Source organism: Chinchilla lanigera, unplaced genomic scaffold, assembly GCF_000276665.1.
Source record: "Chinchilla lanigera isolate Chin_1 unplaced genomic scaffold, ChiLan1.0 scaffold00040, whole genome shotgun sequence".
Classification (NCBI taxonomy): domain Eukaryota; kingdom Metazoa; phylum Chordata; class Mammalia; order Rodentia; family Chinchillidae; genus Chinchilla; species Chinchilla lanigera.
In genome coordinates this window covers 5,827,403-5,842,268 of record NW_004955441.1, presented here as the reverse complement: position 1 = coordinate 5,842,268, position 14,866 = coordinate 5,827,403, and the positions used below count along the sequence as shown (strand labels likewise).

Sequence of the window (14,866 nt, the reverse complement as noted above, 5' to 3'; positions counted from 1 at the left end):
CCTAGTGTATGTTGAACTCTTTCTTTTTTTGTTTTTTTTCCGGTACCAGGAACCGAACTCATGACTTTGCACTTGCCAGGCAGGCACTGTGCTGCTGAGCTAAATCCCCAGCCCCTATGTTGAACGCTTGACTTAGAACCTGAGGAGTATGATCACCAAGGCACTAACACATTTTGCTTACAACACAGACCATCAAGCAGCAATAAGTACTTGTAGTCCATCCTGTTATCTCAGAGCTTTTCCCAGTCACACTGTACTGCCCCTTTCACCCACAGAACGTGTAGACACAATGTAAGCATTTATGCTTTCTTCTCTATAGATTTGGATTATAAAATACTTGGTTTCTAAAGTTCAGCAGATGTTTTTCTAACTGCTATCTAGCCATGCTGCTGGTGGCTTAGGGGACTTGTCCCAGGATTTACTTATTCTTCTAATGACACTTTTTATGACTGAACAAATTTTATTATTTGAAGTCTCTTGGTTTCTAGAATTTTTGTGTAACATAACCTCCAGATTTTTTTTTTATCTTATAAATCGGAAACTCTGTACCCATTATATAACAGGTCCCCAACCCCTTCTCCCCCAGTCTCTGGTCGCCACTTTTTGTGTCTACAAATTGACTACTACAACTATAGGTAACTCATATTAAGTAGGAAAGAAAAATATTTATCTTTTTTACTGGTTTATTTCACTTTGTATAATATCTTCAAAAGAGACATGAATTTTTATTTCACAGTTATTTTAAAATTTGTTTTTAAAAAAAACAACAACAAACTGGTAACAAAATTTTAAAAGTGCCTGGACTGCTCTTATACCCATAGCTTCACAAACGAATGTTCTTGTTCGAACCACTGAAAGTCAAAACCCCCACTCACAAAGCCCTTCAGGAGGTCTCCTTGTAAGGCTCCGTTAGACATGCTGACTCACCAGGTTGCCAAGGCCCTCTCTGGGCTCCTGTTCACTAAGAAACATGCCTAGTCGAGGATGCAGTGCATGCCAGCAGCTGTGGGAGCCATCTGCTACAGTTTGGGTCTGGACTGTTCCCCAAGAGCTATGTTAAAGGGGTGGTCTCCAGCTTATGGCACTATCCGGAGGTGGAGGAAACTTTAGGAGGTGCAGCCTGGTGGAAGGAAGCGAGGTCACTGAGGATGTGCCCTCGGAGGACACATTGGATGCCTGTCTCTTCCTCTCTCATTTGCTTCCCAGCTGCCAGGAGGTGACAAGGTGTCTTCTACCACGTGCTCCCCGCCATACTACAGGCCCAAAAGTGACACAGCTGACTGTGTGTGAACTGAAACCTCTGAAACTGTGAGCCAAGATAAACCTTTCCTCCTATGTTGATTCTCTCAGGTATTTTATGACAGCAACAAAAAGCTGACTAACACATAACCTTACACTGGAAACCCCATACTCCACAGCAGCTAATATCTTTTGGAGGTGTTTCGTGGGCATAGTTTTCATGAACCCCACAGGACTGTGTCAGTCACAAGGGTCACTGCACTTCAGAAAACCTAACAATAGGACTTTCTACCTGATAGGTGTAGTTGTCCCAAACAAGATAGGACCTACTGATTGAGGGCCGTTTTTACTTTCTTTTATAGGTTTCCAGAGGAACAGAGCCAGGAAAGTAGCTGAAAATCAAATGATCATGCAAAAGAGGAAAAGATTTTTGTTAATCTTTAATTCCAAGCCCTTCACATGGTGACATTCCAATTTCTGAGAAAACATCTGGTTAAATCGAAAGCACTCAGAAAAGCAAACTGATATGAAGAACTAGATGACACAATAAACTTGTCTCTTCTTATAGTGGCTTTGATTTGCAAAACAGAGCGAATTTGCACAATGCCTGGCTACTCTTGAGAAAAACCTTTCCATGCGAAAACTTCTTAAAAGGGTAAGGTATATTTTGAGGGTGGATTTAAAAACAATTTGGAGGGCAGTTTCTCTCAAAAGTAAGTTCTGTAAAGAATACTAAACAAATGGAAGAGAACAGGCCCCAGGAGGAAGAAAGTTGACTGCCGGAGAGACGATGATTCGAGAAAAAGGTGTAAGAAATAGTTCTGGGGAGCTTCCTACCCTACCCTTCACCCGTTTGGCTCTCCCTATACCTTCTGCTAAAGATTCAGATTCCTGAAAGATAAATTTGTTCATTCTACAATGACATGTAATACTTAAGGTGCAAAAACTATACAAGAGACAGACACTAAGGAACAAAGTCTGAGTATGCAGAATCACAAAATGTTAAAGCTGAATTAGTTCACTGAAAGGAACAGTTAGTGCTTATATTGTTTGACCAATTTTGCATGCCTATATCTGGCAATCTGAGCAACTACTCTGAAGGTAACAATAGGCAATATAAAACCGTTATTTCCTATCATTTTGTTTTAAAATTCTGTATCATTTTTGTTTTTTTGTTCTCTTTAAAATAAAAAAATTTAGGGCTGGGGATATAGATCAGTGACACAAGTGCCAGCCTAGCAAGCGCAAGGTCCTGAGTTTGATTCCTAGTACCAAAATAAAATAAAATAAAATAAAGTAAAATAATTTTTAAAAACTATAGACTGCCTGACACACTCTTTATCTTATGAATGAAGAAACTTGTGTCTCAAAGAGAGTGAGGAAGATTAACCACATCACACGATTGACAGTAATGGAGCTATAATTAGAACATCAGGTGCCAGACAGCATGCCCATCAAACACTACATTCTTTCCAAAGAGAAGGAAGGGGAAGCATGTAAAAAGGGAAGAGCAGGGTGCTGATCTATGAAGTGGGCAGTAAGTCAGGAGCAGAGGGCACAAGTGCATTCCTTCCAGGCAGTAATTACTCCATGGGTTGCAAGTTAGCAATCTTCTTGATGCAGGGTGGGGATGCCATAGGGGAAGGAAAGGGAATTTTGGCCAGTTATTTGTTAACTTAAAAAAAAACAAAACAAAACTTCAATTTACTTCTTCAGTCATTCTGCAGGATCATGGTGGGGTTTTTTTTGTTTTTGTTTTGGTGGTGGTGCTGAGAATGGAGGCCAGGGCTGTGTGCTGCACAGGCTCTAAATGGAAAATAGAAAAACTGCACTTTCCAAGGGATAATGGCCTTGGGACAGGACCTTTGCCCATTTGTCCCTGCCCACTGATCATTTGTAAGGTCAGCTTTTGCCAAAGAAATGGCTTAAATGTCTCGTCTCTCTACCTCTTTCTCTTTATTGCAAAGAGGCATTATTCTCCACACATTAAGCATTTAATCGCTACAGAGGCATTTCTGAATCTCCACTTAGGCTAGGGCAGCCACGGTGAGGAAAAACTGGAAAGGTGGTTGCAAAGCCCTTGTCAGACTTGGAACAATTAGAAGATGAAACAGTGGCTTGTGAGAAGTTAGTTGGATCATGACAGAAGGAAGAGCCAATAGGAGAGATGGAAGAAAGTCTGGCCTGACCAGAAGAAGGTCCCATATGAATAACCACACCAAGAGAAGCTTCCTACTGGAGTGAATTCAAGAGTAGGATGTGGAGAAAGCAGTAGTAGGAATCTCCTTTTTCTGCCTGAAGGGACTCAGCATGAACATACATTCCAACTGGAGGAAGGTCAAGGAGTAAGAAATCAGAAGAGATGTGCTGCGCTAGAAGATCTGGAATGGAGGAACCATTGGCCCCGCTGAGCAAGGCTGGACCTCCCCTTGTGACCTAGGGTAAGTCATTTAATAGAGCTGACCATTTGTGGGCTGTGGGGAACGCTGCTGTTATCTTACCATTCAGCAGACAATTCCCCCCAACTTTTTCAGGGCATTATTTTTGTTGTTGTTGTTTTTGGTACAAGGAATCAAACTTAGGACCTCACGATAGCCAGGCAGTTGTTGCGCCACTGAGCTAAATCCCCGGCTCCTTTCAGGGCATTCTTAATTTCTGACCTGTAGCCAACTAATGAATCCTGAGTGTTGGTTAAGAAAATATGCTTGCTCTGAGCGTATGAAGAACTGGGTAAAGTCACAACCATGAGGATGAGCCACAGGGTCTGGGGAGTTGATGACAGGGTGACATTTGAAAAGAGAAAGGACCTTTCCCTGTGTGTGCGTATGTGTGCATATACATTTTCCAGGGGCCTCTCCAAGACGTACTTACATTTGTCTTTGTTTTTTTTTTTTTCCTAGCTTGGCGACATCTGGCAGTATTCAGGCTCTCCTTCTACTCTAAAACACTGAGGTGACCCTTGTCACTAAATCATCACCAGCTGTACCTAGCTTTAAACATCTGTTATTCATATCAGAATTGAATGGTGCTTGTTAAACAAACACAGATTATTATTAACAGGCATGTGGTGATAGTCAGAAAGCTCCCAAAGACAAGTCCCTGGCCACTGAGAATGCACCAGCTTTAACAAAGAATAACAACAGAATAGGAAAAGTTCTACCAGACACAAAGGACAAGAGTACGGGAGAATATAAACCTTCCCACTGAAGCCTAGTACACTGGCCTGTTTAACCTGCTTTCTAAAAAGTTTTAGAGGCAAAGCCGGCCAGGTCCTTTGAGGAAAGGTGCAATTATATCATAAGAAATCCTAACCTCTGACCGTGAAGTGGGAACCAGAAAACTTCGGTCTCAGTGCCAGCAGCGCATGGGTGCTCCTTGCATGGGATCCCTGGTGCTCATCAGTTTTAGGCCCCCCCCCCCAGCTCTCTGGTGGTGTCCTAAGTTCTACAGAATGTGGCAACCATGAGTGAGCCTTTGTGTAAAAGGCATCTGAGCAAAGCTGAAGGTCAGCAAACCATGGAAGTCAGCACTGCCTGCGCCCCTCTTTACAGGGAAATCAAAGGCAGAGTGTCTGGTGGTCCCATCCATGCTGAGCAGAGAGCAACTACTTGGCAGCATTTCTCAGGACAAGGTGGAGGTACCACACACGACCGTCTCTCCAGCAATGAGGTCTGAATTTACACCAGATTGGAGAGCTCACCACAGGCAGAGAGTATCTTTGAGGGGATGGAGGGCGTGCCCTTGAGCTTCGACACACAAGTTAGATGTCTTTTCTGTTTCTCTCTCTCCCTTTCCTTCTCCCTGTCCCTCTCCCTTTTCCCCCTCCCTCTCTCTCTCTCTTTTTCTCTCCCTCTCTCTCTTTATTACAAAGAGGAGTCCTTCTCTGTACATTATGTACTTAATCTATATGAAGGCATTTCTGAATCTCCACTTATGCTGGGGAGGCCGTGATGAGGGAAAACTTGGAAGCTGGTTGCAAAGCTGACTTGGAACAATTAGATGAAGGCAGCTTTGTGAGAAGTAGCCGGCCCATGAGAGAAAGAAGAGCCAGCAGAAGAGAGTTAGGGTTAGGGTTAGGGTTAGGGTTAGGGTTAGGGTTAGGGTTAGGGTTAGGGTTAGGGTTAGGGTTAGAGGAAAGTTTGGTCTGACCCGAAGAAGGTCTCGTGTGAACAGTGGTACGCACACACCACCCAGCCACCATGTGTCCATACTCTGAGTGAGTATGGATGTAAATTTGTGGAGAAGAATTCACAATTGTGGAACCACTCATCTGGCAAAATTTTTCTCATGGTTTCTCAGGATACGGTCAAAACATATGATCACTGTTAGCATGAAAGAATCAGAAAACATAGAAATGTGCAAAGAAGAAACGGGAGACAATCCCATTTCCACCAAGGGAAATATTCAACATTGTCATTTGACACTCTGGCTTTTGAACTTGGCAGGTTGAGAAGTCCTTATTTAGTGTTGCAGTATTAGAATCCTGCTCCATGTACTGTTTTATTTATGTTAAAGATGTACTGTTAACCTGTTAGATTAAGGAGGTATTATGCACGTTTCTCTGTGTTCTCATGTATCTAAGCAGACATTTCCAGCATACAACAACCCATGAACATACTTGCTCATAACTGTGGCTAAAGGTGTAAATAAAAATGATTAGATTTCTAATTGGGCCCTGGTATTTTACTGGGAGTGGGAGGATAGCGGGGAAGTACAGAACTACTGAATTCTCTGTGTTGTGAGTGTTTCTGGGAACAAGGGCCATTTTCTGCTCCTCTGGGGCTCTATTGATTTTCATCTCTCTGCTCAGTTGTGGCCTACTGTTTGCCTGGATTCCCTGTAGAATTTCGGAATGGTTCAGAGCATCTTATAAAGAAGAGGAGGCAGGGCTCACCTCAGCATTTAGGGAGATAGGCACCTCTCCTAGAGGGCTTGTGGACCAGCCTACAGAGTGCTCCCTGAAAGGAAAAGCTGACCTGAACACAGGGAGGGCTGGGTGGCCTGTGGAGCCTTAATTTGCTCTTCTCTCTACTATTTAAAACCATCCGGAGGTGGGGAGGTAATTGGTAGCTTTTCAGCTATGTGACCACACACACTCTTTAAAGACATGCTTCCTAGCTTCACAGGGGAGAAATGTTCTCCTCAGAAAAGTCCAAAAAATATTCTGTTGTTTTTTGTGTTCTTCTGACTCTCCCTCAGATTTTCTCCTGGGATTCAACTTCTCTTTTTCCTTATAATTTCTGTTGCTGCTATGAAATGCTGAGACAGCATTCCCTAACCCCCAGCAGTTTAAACTCCCAAAATAATCCGAGGGCCTGTGGTTTCTCACTCCACATCTCCATGTCTCAGGGGAAAAGAGTCCTTCACAGCCTTATTGTTCTGGGCTTATAGACAAGGCCTACTCGAAGGCCGGCCTGGGTGAGGGGCTGCCACCTTAGGAGACGGGATATCCTTGCTCCTGACAGGACCAACTGAAAATTGTACATCTGTTGGAAAAAAAAGCACAGAATCTTCCTTTTTTTGATTTCTTCACTACATTTTCTCATTTTTTTTCTCTGAGCCAATGACCCAAGAATAAAGTCAGGGAGAAAGAAAATGTGACATAGCTTCAGCCCAGAGGTGAGGAAAAGACAGAATAGGGACAAATAACGGACAATAATGGGTAGCAACACACTGATGGCCCGTCACAGTTCCACGGCACTTTCTCGTCAGTTATCTCATCAGCGCTGGGCAACAACCTGAGAGAAATACACAGCCGACATCACGGCTACCTGGTTCTGCAGATTAGGAACCAACTGCAGGTCTTCAGAGGACACTGTGTGCCACAGTATGTGTCAGACCCGCTCAGGGCAGAGCCATTGTCCCATCACTCAAGCTGGCTGCCAGCAGGACTGGCTGCTGAAGGCACAACTGCATCCTTCATCATGTGAGATTTTCATTATACAGACACTGTAATTGCACTGTGACTCATTTTTCTCAGTAAAATAGAAATAATAATTACTACTTTTAAAAGCTATTGTGAAGATCAAAAGAGATTTTCAAGTGTAAATCACCTCACAAACTTCAGGCTCACTGTTAGGGCTTATATCTAGATGGCCCCCTAAAGCTTCATACACTCATAGATGGGGCTTTTAGGAGTGACTAGATTATGGGTGTGTGGTATTGAATTACTCAATTGATTGGTTTAGCGTAGTTCTGGGTGTGGGTGATAGATTTACTGAACAGAGATGATTCACCTTCAGTGTAGGTGGCACCAACCAATAAACTTATAGCCAGGATAGAATAAAAAGGGAAAGAAGGAAGGGTTGGCGCCTTCTGTCTGCCATGCCATGCACTGTTTCTTCTCTGCCATGACTGTCTGCCATTCCACCCTGCCTTAGAGCCACCTGGCTGTGGACTGAAACCTCTATAAATTATGAGCTAAAATAAACCTTTCCTCCTTTAACTTGTGGGTACTGAGTATTTTTTTCCATCTATAAGAAAGTAGCAACATTCACTGGAGAGGAAATCAACAAATCAGGAGGTAGACCTTTACACAGGAAGACCCTGACACTTACCCCACCAAGGCATAATGAAGATGCATTCTCTCTTCTAATTCCACAACTGCTGGGAGAGGCCTCAGCATTACCCAACAGTAAACCTGTTACCTGATCTTTGGACTCCCCAGAACACTAGCAATTCCGAAAGGCTAACAGAGTCAGTGGATATGGAGGAGAATAAACAAAAGGAGAGAGAAAGAACACACATTGATAAAGTTTTTTCTTTTTTCTCTTTTTTCAAATGCTTATTGTGGAACATTTCAACCATTTCCAAAAATACAGAGAGAAAAGAGTGAGAGAGAATCTCCTTGACATTTTGGTGGACATTCTTCCATGTCTTTATTGGTGCTAAAATATATAAATGTAAGTAATAATTGGCTAACTATAGTGTTTGCTGCGTATTTCTCCTCAGTCTTTTTTAAAGAACTAATAAGAACAGATAAGAAACTGCTATAGAAAGACTAGCAGTGCATTGTTATTCATTATTATCTTTTATTCACTCCATGTGCTACTTTGAAAATTATATTCTCCCTTATTCAATAACATCTGGCCATCCATGTTTATCCATGACTATTGACACACAGTCTCCAACAGTTGCAAAACATCCCATTGTATGGATATCTCAAAAATTTATTCAGTCCCTTATTGCTAAATATTTAGGTCCTTTTCAACTGTTTGCTATCAATTACAAATACTTGTTGACTGTATTTTTTTTATTTTTTATTTTTTTCCGGTACTGGGAACTGAACTCACAACCTTGCGCTTGCCAAGCAGGCACTGTGCTGCTGAGCTAAATCCCCAGCCACTTGTTGAACATCTTTGTATAACATCTTCTTAATCTTGTCTGGCTATCTGTAGGATAACTTCCTAGGATGAGATTATAGGGTCAGAAAATATTTCTCTGTAGAAAAGTGGTAGTAATTTACATTCCCACTTCAAGTATTGGAAAAAAATCTCCAAATATAGCCGTCATGCTTCAAATTCATAGTGAGAAAGCTCGGGGGCTGAGGATTTAGCTCAGCGGCACAACGCCTACCTGGCAAGTGCAAGGTCGTGAGTTCGATTCCTGGTACCAGAGAAAAACAAAAACAAACAAACAAAAAAAACAACATAGTGAGAAAGCTCAAACAGAAACTGAATACTGTCCTCCTACCATGGGTCTCTGTATAATATACTGTCTTTACTTTTTAAAGATGATTTTTGTAAAACTTTTTATTTCTCTTAACCTCTACCATATCCCTTCCTTTCTAATATGCTCAGCTGGTATGCTGGATTCATACTGTAAAAGAAAATTAGAAGCCATAAAGAGTAACAACCTTATCTATCTATCTGCAACTCAGGATACACACATACACACACACACACACACACACACACACACACAATTTTCTCTGCCTTTCCTTTTACCACGGTAGAGTCTACACAGCTAATGATTAACACCTTACTCATTTGCCCAGCTTCTCTAGAATTTCTCTCTTGCTCAGTAATTGACACATAAAATCAACACTAAATTATTAAGAAAAACAGATGCAGAACAATGCCATATCATCCATCTACTCTCAATATGTAATTATCAAACTGCTACTATGTGCCAGGCACTGAGGAAAGAGAATGGTGAGCAAAATAGATAAAGTCTCTGTCATAGACGAACTTAAAATCTGGTTATAGAAAGAAATTGTATCAATCCATTTTGTATTGCTGTAAGAAAATACTTGAGGCTTAAGGAAAAGAGGTTTACTTAGCTCACAGTGCTGGAGGATCAATAGCATGGTGCTGCCTTCTACTCAGCTCAGATGAAGACCTCATGATAGGTGGCATCACAATGGCAGGATTGTATGTAGAAGTGAACTCATGGTGAGACAGAAGGCCAGTCTTCCTCTTTGGTGGCATACTAGTCTTGGAATAATCAAGGGTTCCATAAGAATTACACTAATCACTTCAAGGGACAATGTTCCCAATCAACCAATCACCTCCCAGTGATTCTCCTTAAAGATTCTGCCACTTAGTACTGTCCTGCTGGGAACTAAGCTTCTGACACATGAACCTTGGGAATACACTCACAACCACATCTAAGCCATAACCCATATAAACTAACCAAGAAACAAGATGAGCGCACAGTGATGCATGCTAGGTAGAAAGGAGGGAGCCAGTGATAGGACAGAGAACAGTGGGGTGGGGATAGGGCACTGTGCTAGAAAGGAAGGGTAAGGAGCACTGCTTGGAGAGAAAATACATGATGTGGCAGCCATCAGGGAAGAACTTCCTGGCAACAAGAGAACAGCAAGCCCCGACTGAGGCAAGAAAACACTCTGTTGCAAGAAGGTCATGTTAGCTGGAAAGTAGTTGAGAAAGGAGGATCTAACTCATGTGGGCTGAAGAAAGGGGGTGAGACTATTACAAATCCACTGAGAACACATTAAAGAGTTTTTTGAAATTTATTTTCTTTCTTCCCCTCCCTCCTTCCTTCCCTCCCTCCCTTCCTCCTTCCCTTCCTTCCTTCTTTCCTTCCTTCCTTCTTTCCTTCCTTCCTTCCTTCCTTTGTACTAGGGATTGAATCCAAGGACTTCACACCGAGCCATATCACCAGGCTTTTTTTCTTTTTCTTCTTCTTCTTCTTTTTTTTATTTTAAAGATAAAAGGAGGGAAACATTAACAGACATACAACATTTTACAACATCACAAGCACAGTACAGACAATACAGAGTTACAAACAAAGTGGTAGGGAATTAATAATGGTTGTTGTATTACATATTGATATCTTCAAAGTGGTTTCTCATGAAAACAGATTTAGACATGCAATACTGGTCAACCAAAGACTCATTGACAGTTTCTTTCAGCATAGAAATAGAAGACAGAAGAACAACCATGTTAACTACCCTGTATATACATACATACAAAATTTCTCCTTCTTTTCCTTCTCTTTTTTTTTTCTTCTTCTTTAAAGACAGATTCTCACTAAGTTGCTCTGGCTGGACTCCAACTTCCAATCCTCCTGCCTCCATCCTACAATCCTCCAGAGTGCTGGAACTGCAGTTTAAACCACTATGCCCAGCTGGAATTTCATTTCGCAAAGATCTCTTAAGCTAAGTTGTGGAAATTAAATTTTATGGAAACCTAAACAACTAGTTGGAGAATAGTCTCAATTTTATTAATGTATTAAATAATACTGAACTCTAATAACAAAGAGATGTGCTCCTTTAAAAATATCTTTCCCAAAGGTACAAACAGTATAAATCACCATGCTCAAAGTAGAGGGGAGTTACTGGTCAAGATTTCTAAGTGTTCTGATAGCATGTGACAACACACACTTTTTTTTTTTTTTTTTAAATATTTGGCTTTATTAAAGTTTTTTAAGAGAAAAAGAAAAAACAGACTTGTGCCTCTGAAAAAAAATTTGGCATAGATTCTAAATAAACATACTAAAGCCATATTCTTTAATCTTCTTAGATTCATAAATGAGCTATTTCCTTACTTCAGTACAATTAAGAATGGCTTATTTTCTCAATTTTAAGTGGGTTTCTGAAACATATCACATGACACAGAAGATGAGTGGAAATTAGAAACTGTTGCTGCTCTAACAAGGTCATGAATCATCCTGGTTTTTCTTCATATTTTTCTTTTAATAATGTCTGAAATCTAAGACCACCACCAGGAATTAGCATATAATTTAATCTGAGTCAAGAGGACCTTAGCCAATTTAGAACTGTGGCAAGCTGATTTGTTATATTATGAATGTGGTGATAAGTTAGGGAGTCCTTTGTGTCTTTAAGATTGTCCTAGGGAGGGAAGGGGGGCATATACCTGTAATATCAGCACTCGGGAGGCTGGGGCAGGAGGACTGCTGCAAGTTCGAGGCCAGCCTGGTTCACACAGTGAGTTGTTCAAGTCCAGCCTAAGCTACATTTTGATACCCTGTACCAGAAAGTCACACAAGCAGACAAAAAAACAAAAGAATGTCCTCTTAGGTAGCCTCAAGGAATAGAGCTTTTGTGTAAATACAAACTTCATTCTCTTGTCCTACAGGCACTCTGCCTTTCTGTCCCCTTTGGACTTGGTGTGGACATCTGGAATCATGAATTTCCTAGATTAATTATGCCAGCAGCCTGAACTTACTGGGCAATTTATTAAGACTGTTATATTTGAAATAAATATTCTCTCCTCTGATTTCTCTAGGTTCAAGATCTCCAAGGGAAGGCTTGAAACCCCCTAAAGTACTCCCAAGCCTAGGGGAATCAGAGGAGCACTACTTCTCCAGCTACGGACACCCTGGCAGCCTTTGATCAGTGCAAGTTTTGTGAAAATTTGCAAAATCACGCTATTTTTACAGTGTGAATAAAGCAGATGCTTATCTAACGGAGGTGGAGGACACCTACGCACATCACAAACTGCCAGAAATTCAGGATGACTTTCCTTCTCCTTCCCACCACCCCTATTGCTATCTCTGTGCACCCTTCCTAGCCACCCCACACCCCTGCGGTTTCCCTAAAGCTATTCTTGTAGCACTTTCATTTCCCTACACTGATCCACCCATCTGACATGATTCAGTCCACCCCAACAGGCACTCGCTTCCAGAGGTCCAGAAGTTCTCTTTTCCAGCTCCCAGCTTCCAGTCACCCTGGCCTTTCTTATGCCCTCCTTATCTTTGAAAGCCAGCTTTGCTACGTTCATTAACATTTCTGAGATGCCTCGTTGAAGAAAACAAAGCCAAACAAAGAAAACTGGACCCTTCCCTTTCCTTTAAGCCCACATTCCAGCCGGCTAGGAGGGGAAAGGTCAATGTGGAGCTGCTTCTCCCTTCCAGGACCTGAGGTGCCATTCATTTCCCCTCCCTTGCGCAGTGCCTGCCTCCATCCTCATGGGAGGTACCAAGCAGAGCATCTCATCCGCTTAGTTTCTCAAGCATTTTGCTTAACTCTTCTGTCTTCACTGCCCTCTTACTCTGCGGATGTTTCCTAAAGTTGAAGTTGTGCTGATCTCTTTTTTTTTTTTTTTTTTTTTAATGGTACTGGGAATCGAACTCATGACCTCATGGTTGCCAGGCAGGCACTTGTGCCATTGAGCTATATCCCCAGCCCCATGTGTGCTGATGTCAAATAAAAAGAAAAGGACACTTCACCGGTGTGGAGTGGATTCCCGATTCTTTCATAGTGCTCTTCTTCCCTGTAAGTATACTCACCCAATCCTCAGTCAGGCTGGAAGAAGGGAAACATACAATTTTCTTTACTATGGGCCACTGCCTGTGGACCACCACACAAATAAATTCTTCTTCCAAGTATCTTTGGGGAGATAATACACATTCTTCAAGCAGTTACTTTAGCTACTACTTGTTTCAATGTCATATTTTTCACCAAGATAATCAATGTTCCAATTTGCTTGATCCTTTCCTGAAGAAGCTTTTCAAATTTTCTCTATCGCCAGCCTAGTCCCTCCTTCTGATCATCAGCCTCTTGGGGCTCCCTTGGGGGTTGGGGTTAGTGCTGCCCACCACAGGTTGTGAACTTTGTTCTTATCCCATTGTGATACAGTTTCAGAGGGCTCAACAAGTTGGCTCTTTCCTGAATGCTGAATGTACACCAGCTGCTAAGGAAAGGGAAGGAAGGAAGGAGGGAGGAGAGGCTGAGCTGTCCAGATGACCAAGTCCCTGAGGGTCTCCGGAGCAGAGATATATGGGTACAAAAGCAAAAATAACATGACACCGCATGAAGTCAGTGGAATAATAATGCAAAGTGCTCAAGGGAGCCTAGAGGAAAAGAAACCAGTTCCGCAGTGAAGCAGGGAGATTAAAGCGAAAAGCAATTTCCCAGCAGACATTTTTGACTAAGGAACAGCCTTGAAATAGGGACTGTCTTTAGAGACCACTTAGCACTCCGGTGTACGTATGGAGGAAATCTGCCAGTTCGGTGGGGAGCAAGGCAGACACAGAAACTTCACACAAAATCCCATACTGCAGGGTCGTACAATGCTCCTGGCTTCATGTCAGTGAGGGAAAGTATTTTTAAAGAAGAATTTTATTTTGTTCTGTTTTGAGGGATTGAATCCAGGGCCTTGTGCGTAGGACACAAGTGCTGCACCATTGAGCGACTGTATAATTCCCAGGCCCTGGAAGAAGAATTTTAACAGACAGATTTGAATGACTAATGAAATCTTTGGAAATATAGGAGGAAATCTGTAATACTACCAATAATAATAGTCATAATAATGCTATTGTTATTTTGTCAATTTGTAAGTGATTAAAGACTTACACCTTATAGAGCTGAAGTTCTGTTTTACAGATGAGGAAACTGACACCCAGAGAGAAATTTTTTGTCCCACATCTACTGGTAGTTAGGGGCAAAAAAGGGTTGAAACACAGAACCTCACTCTTAAGCCAGATACTTGCCACTGCCAGGTGTCTATTTGCACATCCTTGCCACTGACTTGTTCTTTTTTTTTCAAGGTAAAAAACATAGGGAATGGAGCTGAAGAGACTTACCTGAATTCTCCCACTCACTCTGATGGGATTAAAACCCAGGCTGCTAAATTGGTGGCTTAGCCAACACTGTCCTGTACACATTCTTATCAAAATTAAACCCATTCATGAGGGATGAACATGAGACAAAAGAGAGTGTGGTAACTCACGCCCCTATGCGTCTGTCCCCAGGCACGACCAGGGGGCCGCTGTGCCTCAGCTGCCCCCAGGCTGAGCACACACTAGCTAAGCAGCGGGAGTTCTCTTCCTTCCGTGAAGGACTTAGCTGAAATGTGGTTTAAATTAGGCATTTCTTGCCTGAGTAGAACAAATCACTTAAGTTACATGCTGACAAAAAAGGAACAGTCTGCATACTTGGGAAGCTTAGGGGGATTTAAATTATCTGCTGTCACTTCAGAGCTGCTCCTCTGTCCTCTCCGCAGTCACCTCGCAGTCGCTTATGGGAGGGAGCCTTGGAGGCTTGCGTGCAAGCTCTGCTATAACCCAAGGCTTAACATAAACTTCGGGCTCTCAGGTCATTGGGAAATAACAGGTATATCCGGTTAGGGCTTTGTGCTTGTCCGCACGCAAGTGAAAAGCTCATGCAAAGCTGAACTCCTTGGAGCCGCAGCTTGGGGAG

The 14,866-nt window shown here is 42.2% G+C and overlaps 1 long non-coding RNA gene across 1 annotated transcript; it reads left to right on the top strand.

Annotated features, from left to right (window-relative positions):
* Positions 1-2,898: 2,898 nt before the first annotated feature.
* LOC106149260 lies at positions 2,899-12,770 on the top strand. The gene is made up of 3 exons (XR_001235311.1): positions 2,899-3,680; positions 8,061-8,141; positions 11,952-12,770. It is a non-coding gene; the product is annotated as an uncharacterized LOC106149260 (long non-coding RNA).
* Positions 12,771-14,866: the final 2,096 nt, after the last annotated feature.